This window comes from Lithobates pipiens, unplaced genomic scaffold (assembly GCF_037356315.1).
Source record: "Lithobates pipiens isolate NorthernLeopardFrog02 unplaced genomic scaffold, aLitPip1_a1.2 Scaffold_25, whole genome shotgun sequence".
Lineage (NCBI taxonomy): Eukaryota > Metazoa > Chordata > Amphibia > Anura > Ranidae > Lithobates > Lithobates pipiens.
This window is the reverse complement of record NW_027507787.1, coordinates 92,553,572-92,568,807: the sequence shown is the minus strand read 5'-3', so window position 1 is coordinate 92,568,807 and position 15,236 is coordinate 92,553,572. Positions and strand designations below refer to the sequence as shown.

The 15,236-nt window shown below is 46.3% G+C and overlaps 1 protein-coding gene across 2 annotated transcripts in view; it reads right to left on the bottom strand.

Moving 5' to 3' along the window:
• UNC93B1 (unc-93B1 regulator of TLR signaling) overlaps positions 1 to 13,154 on the bottom strand; it is an 86,379-nt gene extending 73,225 nt beyond the window's left edge. Inside the window, exon 1 of one of the 2 annotated variants that reach the window (XM_077454685.1) lies at positions 13,003 to 13,154. The gene's annotated coding sequence lies outside the window, so the exon portion shown is untranslated. The remainder of the gene's footprint in view (positions 1 to 13,002) is intronic. The other variant, XM_077454687.1, reaches the window with a different exon arrangement.
• Between the last annotated feature and the right edge of the window lie 2,082 nt (positions 13,155 to 15,236).

Genomic DNA, 15,236 nt, shown 5'->3' with positions numbered 1-15,236 from the left:
AGTGTTCAGTTCTCCAGCATGTCACTCAATTGTGTCTCTCCTGCATACCTGCCAACTTTGGCAATATGAAAGAAGGACATCCTTTAGCCCCAAAATGAAGAATCCTTGCCCCTCCATAAGGCCCCTTTCACACATGCGGACAGTATGTCCGTATTTCATCCATCTGTTTGCGGATGAAATACGGACATACATGCATTCCTATGGGATATCGGGTGTCTGCGGATGAACATCCGCAGACACCCGATATCGTCCGCCTCCGCTATTGTCCGATTCCGAGGGGCGTCTGTGATGAAAATCCTATGTATGTGCGTGATGGGATGGTCTGGGATGAGGGGAGTCTGTGATGGGGGGGAGGGGAGTCTGTGATGGGGGGGGAGGGGAGTCTGTGATGGGGGGAGGGGAGTCTGTGATGGGGGGGAGGGGAGTCTGTGATGAAGGGGCGTCTGTGATGGAGGGGCATCTGTGATGGAGGGGCGTCTGTGATGGAGGGGCGTCTGTGATGGAGGGGCGTCTGTGATGGAGGGGCGTCTGTGATGGAGGGGTGTCTGTGATGGAGGGGCGTCTGTGATGGAGGGGCGTCTGTGATGGAGGGGCGTCTGTGATGGAGGGGCGTCTGTGATGGAGGGGCGTCTGTGATGAAAAGATCTGTGATGGAGAGGGGTCTGTGGTGGACAGGGTTCTGTGATAAAAAGATCTGTGATGGAGTGGGGTCTGTGATGGAGAGGGGTCTGTGATGGAGAGGGGTCTGTGATAAAAAGATCTGTGATGGAGTGGGGTCTGTGATGAAAAGGTCTGTGATGGAGAGGGGTCTGTGATGGAGAGGGGTCCGTGATGAAAAGATCTGTGATGGAGAGGGGTCTGTGATGCAGAGGGGTCTGTGATGCAGTGGGGTCTGTGATGGGATGGGATGGGCTGTGATGGAATGGGCTGTGAGGGGATAGGCTGTGATGGAGAGAGGTCTGTAAAAGAGGGGAGTCTGTAAAGGAGGGGAGTCCGTAAAGGAGTTGAGTCTGTGATGGGATGGGCTATGATATGATGTTCTGTGATGGAGGGGAGTCTGTGATGGAGAGGGAGTCTGTGATGGTATGCTCTATGTTGGAGGGCAGTCTGTGATGGAGGGCAGTCTGTGATGGAAGGGAGTCTGCATCAGCTAGGAATCTGTGCATGGGGCGTACTTGGACATTCCAACATGACAATGATCCAAAAGATAAGGCCAGGTCAGCCTATCGTTGGCTACAATAGAATAAAGTGAAGGTTCTGGAGTGGCCATCTCAGTCTCCTGACCTCAATATCATTGAGCCACTCTGGGAGGATCTCAGATGCGTAGTTCATGCAAGACAGCCCAAGAATTAACAGGAACTGGTGGCTTTTTGCCAAGAGGAATGGGCAGCTTTACTATCTGAGAAGATAGAGTCTCATCCACAAATATCACAAAAGACTTCAAGCTGTCATTGATGTTCAAGGGGGCAATACATGGTGTTAAGAACTGGGATGTGTAAACTTTGGGATCAGGGTAATTTTGGTACTTTCTGTTGTGATTATGATTTAAAAAGAGTAAACACAGTTGATTGATAATACATGGCTTCAGCCAAACACTAATTATGAGTGAAAGAAAAGTTTTTGTGTTATCATTCCTATTCTCTAAAAAATGGACAAGAAATCATAAATTCTGCCAGGGTATGTAAACTTATGAGCACAACTGTATACTGCGTTAAACATGCAGGAACGTGCTCAGGCCTGGAAAGCACATATCAATAAAGCCCTACCTCTATATAGAGCCACATATACTAGTAGGGGAATACCCAACAATTTTGAGAAGGTGTGGAGTGGGTGGACAAACAGTGTATCTACAGTGTCTGACTAATTAGTTATGGTATATGACTCCTAGTAGTTGCAAGCTCTTCCATATAAAGTTGATACTGTTATTGTGGGGTGTGGTTTTGAGATTCCCTAGATCAGGGATATGCAATTAGCGGACCTCCAGTTGTTGCAGAACTACAAGTCCCATGAGGCATAGCAAGACTTTGACGGCCACAAGCATGACACCCAGAGGCAGAGGCATAATGGGACTTGTAGTTTTGCAACAGCTGGAGGTCCGCTAATTGCATATCCCTGCCCTAGATGAAAGTTGGTACTTTATCCACTGAATTTGGGGGTCTATTGATTGAATTTGTTTGGATTCAAATACTTTTAGCTCTGGAAGCCGGTTAAAATTGCATTATATGAATATCTGTCTTGGATAAATGTGATGCAGAAGCTCCATTGTTATAGATACATAGTAGCCTTGGAGTTCAAACTATTGGCCTAGCACTGAAGTGTTGAATACTGAGTGTGTTATGTATCTCCAGGAATTGGGCTGATCTCAAATGTAGTCTGTTTTTTTTATTGTTTTGGAAATGCAAATAAACCCCCCCCCCCCAAAAAAAAGTCAATATAATGCATTAAATGTGCAGTAACGTACTAATATATACTGCATTAAACGTACAGTAACACACTGAAATATACAGCATTAAACGTGCAGTAATGCACTGAAGTATACTGTACTAAAAATGCACTGATATATACTGCATTAAACGAGCAGTAATGCACTGAAAAATACTGCATTAAAAGTGCAGTAAAAAACTGATATACACTGCATTAACACAGTGAAATAAACAGCGTTAAACGTGTAGTAACACACTCAAATATACTGCGTTAAATGTGCAGTAATGCACTTAAGTATACTGTGTTAAAATGTACAGTAACGCACTGATATATACTGCTTTAAACATGCAGTAATGCACTGAAATATACTGCATTTAACATGCAGTAACGCACTGAAATACAGTTCATTAAACATGCACTAACGCACTGATATATACTGCGTTAAACATGCACTAACGCACTGATATATACTGCGTTAAATGTGCAGTAACGCACTCAAAAATACTACATTAAACATACAGTAACGCACTGATATATGCTGTGTTAAACACGCAGTACCACATTCAAATAAACTGTATTAAACGTGCAGGAACGTACTCAAATGAACTGCGTTAAATGTGCAGTAATGCACGGATATATACTGCATTAAACATGCAGTAACGCACTGATTTATACTGCGTTAAACATGCAATAATGCACTCAAATGTACTGCGTTAAACGTGCAGTGACGCACTGAAATAAACTGCATTAAATGTGCAGTAATGCACTCAATTATACTGAGTTAAATGTGCAGTAATGCACTGATATATATTGCGTTAAACATACAGAAATGCACTTATATACACTGCGTTAAACGTGCAGTAAAGCACTCAAATATGCTGCGTTAAACATGCAGTAACACACGGATATATACTGCGTTAAACGTGTAGTAACACACTGATATGTACAGCATTAAAGATGCAGTAACGCACTCAAATAAACTGCGTTAAATGTGCAGTAACACACCCAAATATACTATTTTAAACGTGCAGTAATGCACTCAAATATAGTGTGTTAAAAGCACAGTAACACACTAATGCACTGATAGATACTGCATTAAATGTGCAGTAAAGCACTGATATATACAGCGTTAAACGTGCAGTAATGCACTGATATATACTTCATTAAACATGCAGTAACACTAAAATATACTGTGTTAAACATGCAGTAACGTACTCGAATATACTTCATTAAACATGCAGTAACGTACTGATATATACTGCATTAAACGTGCAATAATGCATTCAAATGTACCACGTTAAACGTGCAGTAATGCACTAAATGTATACTGCGTAAAATGTACAGTAACACACTGATATATACTGCATTAAACATGCAGTAATGCATTGATATGTACTGCATTAAACGTGCAGTAATGCACTCAAAATTACTTTGTTAAACATGCAGGAACGCTCTTAAATATACTGTGTTAAACGTGCAGTAATACACTGATATATACCGCGTTAAATGTGCAGTAACACACTCAAGAATACTAAGTTAAACATGCAGTGACACATTCAAATATACTGCGTCAAAAGTGCAGTAATGCACTGATATATACTGCATTAAACATACAGTAAAGCACTCAAATATACTGCGTTAAACATGCAGTAATGCATTGATATATACTGCGTTAAACGTGCAGTAATGCACTGATATATACTGCATTAAACATGCAGTAACGCACTCAAATTTACTACATTAAACATACAGTAACACTCTCCAATATACTGTGTTAAATGTGCAGTAATGCACTCAAGTATACTGAGTTAAAACACGCAGTAACACACTGATATATACTGAGTTAAATGTGCAGTAACGCACCTAAATATACTATTTTAAATGTGCAGTGACACACTCAAATATATTGCATTAAATATGCAGTAATGCACTGATATATACCGCGCTAAAAGTACAGTAATGCACTCATATATACTGCAATAAATGTGCAGTAACGCACTCAAATATACGGTGTTAAACATGCAATAACACACTGATATATACTGCGTTATATGTGCAGTGACACATTCAATTATACTGCGTTAAATGTGCAGTAATGCACTGATATACACTGCATTAAACGTGCAGTAAAGCACTCAAATATACTGCGTTAAACATGCAGTAAAGCACTTATATACACTGTGTTAAACGTGCAGTAAAGCACTCGAATATACTGCGTTAAACATGCAGGAATGCACTCAAATATACTACGTTAGACGTGTAGTAATGCACTCAAACTGCGTTAAACATTCAGCAACGCATGCAAATATATTGCGTTAAACATGCAATAACGCACTGATATATATTGCATTAAATGTACAGTAACGCACTAATATGTACTGCGTTAAACGTACAGTAACGCACTGATATATGCTGCAGGAAATCTGCCCTGACAAATTAAACTGACACTAAAGTAAAAATTAATGGTCACACAACACTCACAAAAACTGACACTAAAGTATAAACGAATGATCATACCGGATCATCGGATTCTCTCGGTAACTTCAGCCCTTCCAGGCTCTTGTTAAGAAAACCAACCCATACGTGGTGTTCTTCTAAAGAGTCCTCCCCTGGAATGCTCGAAGTACAATGGGTCTCGCCCAAACCGGAGACGGCACCCAACCACCTCAGAATCCTCCTTTAGTTTTCTTGCCCTGAGCTAGCCAGCCCCAAGGCATTACAGTCAGTTGGATCCACACCCCAGGCCATAGCCTTCCTGGGGGCTGGTCAGGAGGACCAGGACCATGTAATCAGCACACCATACTGGACCGTAACCCCAAACCATGTGACATCCACATCTTAAATAACCTCTCCCAGAGGGCACAGCGAGAGGGCCACTCCCACCGACCTGGCTCCAAGGGAGAGTAATTTAAACACCTGACCAGACCATAGTTCCACGCCTGCCAGAAGACATTTCACAGTCCAGTCAGACTGATACAGAAGTCAAATTTGGACAAATGATACTCAAACCTAACTGCAGTTTAGGTAGAGTTTAATTTTGAAAAACGCATAGCCCATGCTCTTTAGGAGCCCGCCGCTACAAATATTATAATCATACGTTTATTCGTTTTGCTTGGAGTTCAGCTTTAACAATTGTACTCTTCGCTGACTAAGAGGTGAAGTGGATGGAATACAGTATGTGTTGAATGGCCGCAGTGAAAGTTAAAATACAAAAAATGGAAAAATATAAAAATGGAAAAACAAACACTTAAAGTGGTAGTAGACTTGAAAAAAATAAAATATGGACCCCCTTCAGGTTTATGCCATAATGTGCTAATATGCGTTGCATATTAGCATATTATGACAAACTTACTTTAGAAAGGAAGCCCTCTTTTCAGAAAGGTCTTCCTTCCTTCTGGGTTTGCGGGCTCCTGCCATTTGAATGGCTGGACCATGATGATATCACTCCTGTGCATGTGCGCAGGACTAACAGTCGTGGCATGGCACTGCATTCCTCGGCATACTGTTTGGCCATGAATGCAGAGCATAACTGTGCATGCACAGATGACATCATAGGCCATTTATTGTAAGCGCACTCACAGGGTTACCTACCACTTTAAAAAATAAAATTAAAGTTAATAAAAGTCCTAATGCATAAATAATTGTGTTTTTTTTTATAGCAATACATTTCTTTGACACTTGTACCCGAGTGCATTTGTATCGCCATAAATACATTTAGCTAACCCTTTACTTGGCCTATGGCTGCATAATTGGTTCACTTAATAGCCTCACTGCCAGGTTCACTTTAAATGCAAATACCAAGTTGTTCGATTTTCTTTCTTTAGTATATTTAAAAAAAATAAAAAATTAAAAAATAAAAATAAAAAAAGGATGTCCGTTCTTCTCTGAAATGTGAACTGGCATCATGAAAATTTGATATTTTTAGAACAGAAAATTTTCTCCACTTCTACATTACTAAAAGTGTTCAGTTCTCCAGCATGTCACGCAATGGTGTCTCTCCTGCATAACTGCCAAACTTTGGCAATATGAAAGGACATCTTTTAGCCCCAAAATTAAAAATCCTTGCCCCTCCATAAGAGGTGTTGCTGTGGTGTGTGCTGAGAGAAAAAATGCATGCTCTACATTTTTAAATTTTTTTTGTGCAGCGGAATGTGATGTGAACCACAGCATTGTGATGCCACCATGGTAATTAGTGCTCTATATCATGTGAACGTTTTAAAAAAATGCTGTGAGAAAAAAAAAGTAAATGATGCACCAGGTTTGGGGTGTCAGTACTCTCACACAATGCACGCCAGCAGTGGAGCTTTCAGTGACTTTACCTGGCCATAAAATTACTGCACCACAGGGCCAGCACTACCATTGGTCCCGCTGGGTCCATTGGAACTTTGAGGGGGGCAGCAAATGATGGATGATGGAGGGGAGTCTGTGATGGAGAGGGGTCTGTGATGGAGAGGGAGTCTGTGATGGAGGGGAGTCTGTGATGGAGGGGAGTCTGTCATGGTATGGTCTGTGACAGAGGGGAGTCTGTGATGGGATGGTCTGTGATGGAGGGCAGTCTGTGATGGAGGGCAATATGTGATGGAGAGAAGTCTGTAGTATAGAGGGGTCTGTAAAGGAGTGGAGTTTGTGATGGGATGGTCTGTGATGGAGAGGGGTCTGTGATGGAGAGGGCAGACTGTGATGGAGAGGAGTCTGTGATGGAGAGGAGTCTGTGATGGAGAGGGGTCTGTGATGGAGAGGGGTCTGTGATGGAGAGGGGTCTGTGATGGAGAGGGGTCCGTGATGAAAAGATCTCTGATGGAGAGAAGTCTGTGATGGAGAGAAGTCTGTGATGGAGAGAAGTCTGTGATGGAGAGAAGTCTGTGATGGAGAGAAGTCTGTGATGGAGAGAAGTCTGTGATGGAGAGAAGTCTGTGATGGAGAGGAGTCTGTGATGGAGAGGAGTCTGTGATGGAGAGGAGTCTGTGATGGAGGGAAGACTGTGATGGAGGGAAGACTGTGATGGAGGGAAGACTGTGATGGAGAGGGAGTCTGTGATGGAGAGGGAGTCTGTGATGGAGAGGGAGTCTGTGATGGAGAGGGAGTCTGTGATGGAGGGGAGTCTGTGATGGAGGGGAGTCTGTGATGGAGGGAAGACTGTGATGGAGAGGGAGTCTGTGATGGAGGGTAGACTGTGATGGGATGGTCTGTGATGGAGGGCAGACTGTGATGGAGAGCAGACTGTGATGGAGGGCAGACTGTGATGGTGGGCAGACTGTGATGGTGGGCAGACTGTGATGGTGGGCAGACTGTGATGGAGGGCAGTCTGTGATGGAGAGGGAGTCTGTGATGGAGAGGGAGTCTGTGATGGAGAGGGAGTCTGTGATGGAGAGGGAGTCTGTGATGGAGAGGGAGTCTGTGATGGAGAGGGCAGACTGTGATGGAGGGAAGACTGTGATGGAGAGGGAGACTGTGATGGGATGGTCTGTGATGGAGGGGAGTCTGTGATGGAGGGGAGTCTGTGATGGAGGGGAGTCTGTGATGGAGGGGAGTCTGTGATGGAGGGGAGTCTGTGATGGAGGGGAGTCTGTGATGGAGGGGAGTCTGTGATGGAGGGGAGTCTGTGATGGAGGGGCGTCTGTGATGGAGGGGCGTCTGTGATGGAGGGGCGTCTGTGATGGAGGGGCGTCTGTGATGGAGGGGCGTCTGTGATGGAGGGGCGTCTGTGATGGAGGGGCGTCTGTGATGGAGGGGCGTCTGTGATGGAGGGGCGTCTGTGATGGAGGGGCGTCTGTGATGGAGAGGGGTCTGTGATGAAAAGATCTGTGATGGAGAGGGGTCTGTGGTGGAGAGGGCTCTGTGATGAAAAGATCTGTGATGGAGAGGGGTCTGTGATGGAGAGAGGTCTGTGATGGAGAGAGGTCTGTGGTGGAGAGGGGTCTGTGGTGGAGAGGGGTCTGTGGTGGAGAGGGGTCTGTGGTGGAGAGGGGTCTGTGGTGGAGAGGGGTCTGTGATGGAGAGAGGTCTGTGATGGAGAAAGGTCTGTGATGGAGAAGGGTCTGTGATGGAGAGGGGTCTGTGATGGAGAGGGGTCCGTGATGGAGAGGAGTCCGTGATGGAGAGGAGTCCGTGATGGAGAGGGGTCCGTGACGAAAAGATCTGTGATGGAGAGGAGTCTGCGATGGAGGGGAGTCTGTGATGGAGGGGAGTCTGTGATGGAGGGGAGTCTGTGATGGAGGGGAGTCTGTGATGGAGGGGCGTCTGTGATGGAGGGGCGTCTGTGATGGAGGGGCGTCTGTGATGGAGGGGCGTCTGTGATGGAGGGGAGTCTGTGATGGAGGGGAGTCTGTGATGGAGGGGAGTCTGTGATGGAGGGGAGTCTGTGATGGAGGGGAGTCTGTGATGGAGGGGGGTCCGTGACGAAAAGATCTGTGATGGAGAGGAGTCTGTGATGGAGGGGAGTCTGTGATGGAGGGGAGTCTGTGATGGAGGGGAGTCTGTGATGGAGGGGAGTCTGTGATGGAGGGGAGTCTGTGATGGAGGGGAGTCTGTGATGGAGGGGAGTCTGTGATGGAGGGGAGTCTGTGATGGAGGGGAGTCTGTGATGGAGGGGAGTCTGTGATGGAGGGGAGTTTGTGATGGAGGGGCGTCTGTGATGGAGGGGCGTCTGTGATGGAGGGGCGTCTGTGATGGAGGGGCGTCTGTGATGGAGGGGCGTCTGTGATGGAGGAGCGTCTGTGATGGAGGGGCGTCTGTGATGGAGAGGGGTCTGTGATGAAAAGATCTGTGATGGAGAGGGGTCTGTGGTGGAGAGGGGTCTGTGATGAAAAGATCTGTGATGGATAGGGTTCTGTGATGGAGAGAGGTCTGTGATGGAGAGGGGTCTGTGGTGGAGAGGGGTCTGTGGTGGAGAGGGGTCTGTGGTGGAGAGAGGTCTGTGATGGAGAGGGGTCCGTGATGGAGAGGGGTCCGTGATGGAGAGGAGTCCGTGATGGAGAGGAGTCCGTGATGGAGAGGAGTCCGGGATGGAGAGGAGTCCGGGATGGAGAGGAGTCCGTGATGGAGAGGAGTCCGTGATGGAGAGGGGTCCGTGACGAAAAGATCTGTGATGGAGAGGAGTCTGTGATGGAGGGGAGTCTGTGATGGAGGGGAGTCTGTGATGGAGGGGAGTCTGTGATGGAGAGGGATCTGTGATGGAGGGGAGTCTGTGATGGAGGGGAGTCTGTGATGGAGGGGAGTCTGTGATGGAGGGGAGTCTGTGATGGAGGGGAGTCTGTGATGGAGGGGAGTCTGTGATGGAGGGGAGTCTGTGATGGAGGGGAGTCTGTGATGGAGGGGAGACTGTGATGGAGGGGCGACTGTGATGGAGGGGAGACTGTGATGGAGGGGAGTCTGTGATGGAGAGGGGTCTGGGATGGAGAGGGGTCTGGGATGGAGAGGGGACTGTGATGGAGAGGGGTCTGTGATGAAAAGATCTGTGATGGAGAGGGGTCTGTGATGGAGAGGGGTCTGTGATGGAGAGGGGTCCGTGATGGAGAGGGGTCCGTGATGGAGAGGGGTCCGTGATGGAGAAGGGTCCGTGATGAAAAGATCTGTGATGGAGAGGGGTCTGTGATGAAAAGATCTGTGATGGAGAGGGGTCTGTGATGAAAAGGTCTGTGATGGAGAGGGGTCTGTGATGGAGAGGGGTCCGTGATGGAGAGGGGTCCATGATGGAGAGGGGCCTGTAATGAAAAGATCTGTGATGGAGAGGGGTCTGTGATGGAGAGGGGTCTGGGACGAAAAGATCTGTGATGGAGAGAAGTCTGTGATGGAGAGACGTCTGTGATGGAGAGGAGTCTGTGATGGAGAGGAGTCTGTGATGGAGAGGAGTCTGTGATGGAGAGGAGTCTGTGATGGAGAGGAGTCTGTGATGGAGAGGAGTCTGTGATGGAGAGGAGTCTGTGATGGAGAGGAGTCTGTGATGGAGAGGAGTCCATGATGGAGAGGGGTCCATGATGGAGAGGGGTCCATGATGGAGAGGGGTCTGTGATGAAAAGATCTGTGATGGAGAGGGGTCTGTGATGGAGAGAAGTCTGTGATGGAGAGGAGTCTGTGATGGAGAGGAGTCTGTGATGGAGAGGAGTCCGTGATGGAGAGGGGTCCATGATGGAGAGGGGTCCATGATGGAGAGGGGTCTGTGATGAAAAGATCTGTGATGGAGAGGGGTTTGTGATATGGTGTTTGTGGTTTGGAATTGAACATAATGGTATGTCATATGACTTTGCATATAGACAAGGTGCTTTTGCATGTAAATCCAACTTCCTGATAAATTTAATTTTAATTATCATGATATAAAATAATGGATGTGGGTGCCTTTTGGTGGGCGTGATTTTTATTTCTTTTGCGAGGGCAGCAATTCATTCTTGGACCCAGGCTGTCTTGGGCCAGCCTTACTACAGCAACACATAAAGATCGGGGAAAATACAGCACACACCATGCATTAACCCCTTCCTGTGCGTGTATTTGAGCTGAGCAGGGCTGCTGATAGAAACCACAGGGCCCTGTACAGCCTACCTGACTCTGACAATATCAATTGATATTTTTGCTCAAATGCAACGGCCATAATGCTGTGTTTTGCAGCCATTGCAGAAATTATACTCCCGTCGAAACAAGACCTATTCAAGTGAATAAGCGGCACGGAGGCAAAATCTGCATCCCCACAGTGAGCGATTGGTAATGATCATTTACTGTGTTCATTCAGGATGGTGAGCCACCTCTGTGCTCTCAGCAGCTGCTGGCAGGAGAGGAGGGAAAACAGCAGCACTGTGGGGAAAAAAGGGGCACACAGGGATCCCAGACTGCAGGGGGAAGAGGGCGCAGATACTAGAGCTGATACCCCTGTAGTGCAGCAGGAAGAAAAGAAAAGTAGAAGCCTGCAGCACTGCACAAGACTTACAAGTGTCTGCAATAAGACAGTACAGCCAGCCCTCCACCTCGGCAGGTGCCTGGTCCCCCCTTTTGAACTGATGAGGCCTGGGCCCAGTACAGGAGGGCTGGCTGTACAGCCTTATTCTGGAGCTGAGAGTCCCGAATCTCATACCAACAATCAGGAGGTCTGGTTCACAATCACCTGATCGCTGTGCTAGGATCTGATTGGCTGTGACAGAAATCCCTGTGTTTTTTTCTCCTCTTGAATGGAGAAAAAGATATATTGTATCTTTTTCTTTTTGCTCGAGGAGAAAAATATAAAAAAAGCAGTGCATTTTAAATAATACTACTACTAATATTAAAATTATTATTAATAATAATAAAAGAAAGAAAAATAGCTAGATCAGGGTTTGATCTAAGTCAGTGTCAGGGTTGGCATTAGAGTCAAGGTTAAGGTCAAAGGTTGGGGTCAGGGTCAGTGTAGTTTAGGTATGATTAAAGAACAAAACAAAATGCGTACTATTGTTTCTGAGTAGGGATGAGCTCAGGCGTGTTCGCATAGAACACATGCAGAGACCGCCAGGAAGTGGGCGCAGCGCTGCGCTAATCACAGGCAGTGAGACATTGCCCGATATCTGCAGCTGCACATCGGGGCAATGTCTCACTGACTGTGATTAGAGCAGCACTGCGCCCACTTCCTGGCGGTCTCTGCATGTGTTCTATGCGAACACGCCTGAGCTCATCCTGATTTCTGAGCCATACTATGGCTACAAATAACATACAAATATGTGGTAACGCTGCGATCTTCAGGGGCAGGAGAATTTATTTTGGGTTTTTCTTTGGTAACAGCAAGAAATATACAGCTACATTTTAAAAAATATATATATTTATTTTTACTATTTTGTGCCAGTTTTCCTTTGATGATAAAAAAAAAGCAGAAGATATCCATTAATATTTACCACCAAATGAAATCCTTATTTGTCCTTTAAAAAAAAAAAAAAAAGGGATATAATCCACCAGGATACAGGGATACAGTAAGTAGTTGCGATGATATAGTTTTACTAACACATGCAAAAATAGCAAAACTGTACTAAAGCGGAGTTCCACTCACAAAATGACGTTTGCGTTATTCAGCAGCATTAAACACAACATTTGGAAATGTTTTTATTTTTTTTTACTCACCTTTTTAAGGAATGAAGGATGGTTTTAGCTTTGTCATGAGGGGGTTACTGGTAATAAAACATTTTAAACAAATTAAAAATAAAACTGTTCGGCCATCTGGCTGTTCCAGGGCTCTGTAACCCCTTAGGTGCCATTCCATTCACACTGGCATTTACAAACCTGCGATTATAGGACGTGTCTGATGATTTTTAATGGTATAATTCAGACGGTGCCTTTGGTTTAGCTATTTTTAGGTGAGAGGCAGGTGAGATACTCGGGACAGGTCTAAACGCCTGTAAGCGCGCGTAAAGACAAATACGTTTAAATGCAGGAAAATTTGACCTGGGTAAAATTTTGTGTATACTGCACAGATCATTTTTTCTACATTTAAATAACCTGAACATAGGAGGCTAGCTTCAATGTAGCCTCAACAACCAGCAGCTTATGCCGCCTGCCACCACCCATTATCGCACTGCAGGCAGATAACCCCCAAGTCTTAAGCAGCCATTGATCAGATAAGTACAGTACCTTGCTTCGATCAGAGGTCTCCAGGGCTGGTGGCAAAGTTTGTAGTTCTAAATAATACGAATACAATCACCTCTTCCTTGTAGTGAAAGAGGAAGCCAGAGCAGGGGAGGAGGGTGCAAGGAGGAGGAGTACATACACAGAGTGGGAAATCCCTACACTTCTATCAATACAACATACTGCAGGGCTGATTTAGTTTCACTTCCCGGCTGCTGTTCCTCTTTTCTCTGTCCACTGAAGTGACAAGTTAGTGGAAAAAAAGCTTCTTTTTTTTTTTTTAACATTGGCCACAACAAAATATATAAACTCAAATTAAAACAGCCTTTCTCCCTTATGCCGCGTACACACAATCAGACTATCCGGCGGACTTAGTCTGGCAGACAAACCACCGGAAAGTCCGGCAGACTTTCCGAACGAGCGGACCTGCCCACACACGACTGGGCTTTCCGCCGGACTATAGCGGGAGTCTGCCGTACTTTTGAAATGAATGGACTTGCCCACACACGGAAGAAAGTCCGTTCATTTTGAACGCGGCTCCAGGTAGCGGGGACTAGCGCAGGAGGTCCCAGCATCCTCTGGGACTGTGACATCAGAATGGATGTGGACATCACCCGGTGACCCCGCCCATTGTCCCTATATAAGTCACCGCGCAACACGTCCCTGTCGTTACGGCCAGAGACAGCAGCGAGTCAACATCTCAAGGAAGAAGAGAAGAACAGAAGAGAAGGCGGCGACAGAAGACCGGGCCACTGCCAGTAAAAGAGCTGGAAGAAGGAGCGGAGGCCCGGCAAGAAGAACCGAAGAGGGGGGCAAGACCCCTGAAGAGGGGGATAAGACCCCCGAAGTTGGAAGAAGACCCCCGTACTGCGGCGGCGACAAAGAAGGAAGCTGGGCTCCTCCGCTAGTGAAAGAGCTAGTAAAAGAGCAGAAGATAGCGGAGGAGTCCGGCGAGAAGACCCCCCAAGACGGAAGAAGACAACCGGAGCTGTGCAATAAATCATTTTAAAAACACCTCCTGCGCTAGTCCCGGCTACCTGGAGCCGCGTTCAAAATGAACGGACTTTTCTCCATTGCGGGAAAGTCCGTTCATTCCAAAAGTCTGGCGGACTAGAACACACATGGCCAGATTGTCCGCTGGACTGACAATTTTTGAGTCATAACTACTTTCTATGTCCGCCGGACTTTGGGGAAAAAAAAGTCCGCCGGAGCCCACACACGGGCAGATTGGTCCGCCGGATAGTTTGATCGTGTGTACGCGGCATTACTTTTTTACCACAAAGTTACACTTAAAATTGTTTCCGAGAACCTCTACTAAAATCAGTTTATTGCGGGTTAGTAGGAAAAATGCCCCTTATGTTCATGGAGAGTTGGACTAATGCCCTTCTTACATAGATGGTCAGTTATGCCGCATACACACGACCGGACTTTCTGGCAGACTAGGTCTGACGGACTTTCGGTGGAGTTCCCGGACTTTCCGAATGAACGGACTTTGCCACACACAATCACACCAAAGTCCGACGGATTTGAACGTGATGACTAGGGATGAGCTTCGTGTTCGAGTCGAACGCATGTTCGACTCGAACATCGGTCGTTCGTGCGTTCGCCGAATTCCGAACGTTTGGGCCGTTCGCGGCAAAATTCGTGTGGCCCACAATGCACTGCGATGGCGCAATGCATTGCTGTCTCACGATTGGCCAAGCATGCACTGTGACCCCGCATGCTTGGCCAATCGCAGCGCCAGTAGCGGGAAGAGCAATGGTTGGCCACAGGCATCCTGCCTGTGGCCAATCATAGCTCAGACTGTGTAGTGCACGCCCCACACTATATAAAGCTGCCTTTCAGGCGGCCTCGTGTAGTGTTTGTTAGCATCTGAAGCAGTGGGTGTTCTGTGTACCTTCAACACAGTTACACACCAATCGTTTTTGGCTGATTTACTATTTTGCTCTTGTGTAGTGGTTACTGTCTGTGCCCTGACCGCAGTATACACCACTATATTCACCTCACCTATATAGCTAGTGATCTAGCTTTAATAATAGAGCTTGCAGTCAGTAGTGTTAGTGCGTGCTGTCTGCGTGCTCTGTACCCAGTACATACCACTATATACACCTACATAGCTGTTCTCTATTTGAGCCCGATTGTCATTTGCTGGAGTTATTGGAAGTTGTGTGTGCCTCCAGCACAGCACAGTATACATCTGTATATACCCCTTTAACTCTGCTGTTTTCTTGTTATTGTCT